Consider the following 234-nt stretch of genomic DNA (forward strand, 5'->3'; position numbering starts at 1 on the left):
CGGAGCAGGAGAGGGGGGAGTGGGGGGGGAGTGCGGGGAAGAGGGGAGGCAGCCCCACAACCCCGCACATACCCCCCAAAGACCGCCTGGCAACCGACATGCAATCATGATAGGGATGAGGGGGAGCCAAAGGAAACATTTAAAACATCATAGTTAATGCGCATTGTCAACGTAAATCAACGTAATTCAATCCATTTTCTATTCATCTGGATACTTCTTACTAGTGTCTCTGAA

The 234-nt window shown here is 50.9% G+C and overlaps 1 protein-coding gene across 1 annotated transcript in view; it reads right to left on the reverse strand.

The window, feature by feature from the left end:
* The window catches only part of VOLCADRAFT_92129 (uncharacterized protein), a gene marked incomplete at both ends in the record, with an annotated part of 27,115 nt that overhangs the window by 13,492 nt on the left and 13,389 nt on the right, over positions 1–234 (reverse strand). The gene's annotated exons all lie outside the window — the stretch shown is intronic.

This window comes from Volvox carteri (genome assembly GCF_000143455.1).
Source record: "Volvox carteri f. nagariensis unplaced genomic scaffold VOLCAscaffold_24, whole genome shotgun sequence".
NCBI classification, from domain to species: domain Eukaryota; kingdom Viridiplantae; phylum Chlorophyta; class Chlorophyceae; order Chlamydomonadales; family Volvocaceae; genus Volvox; species Volvox carteri.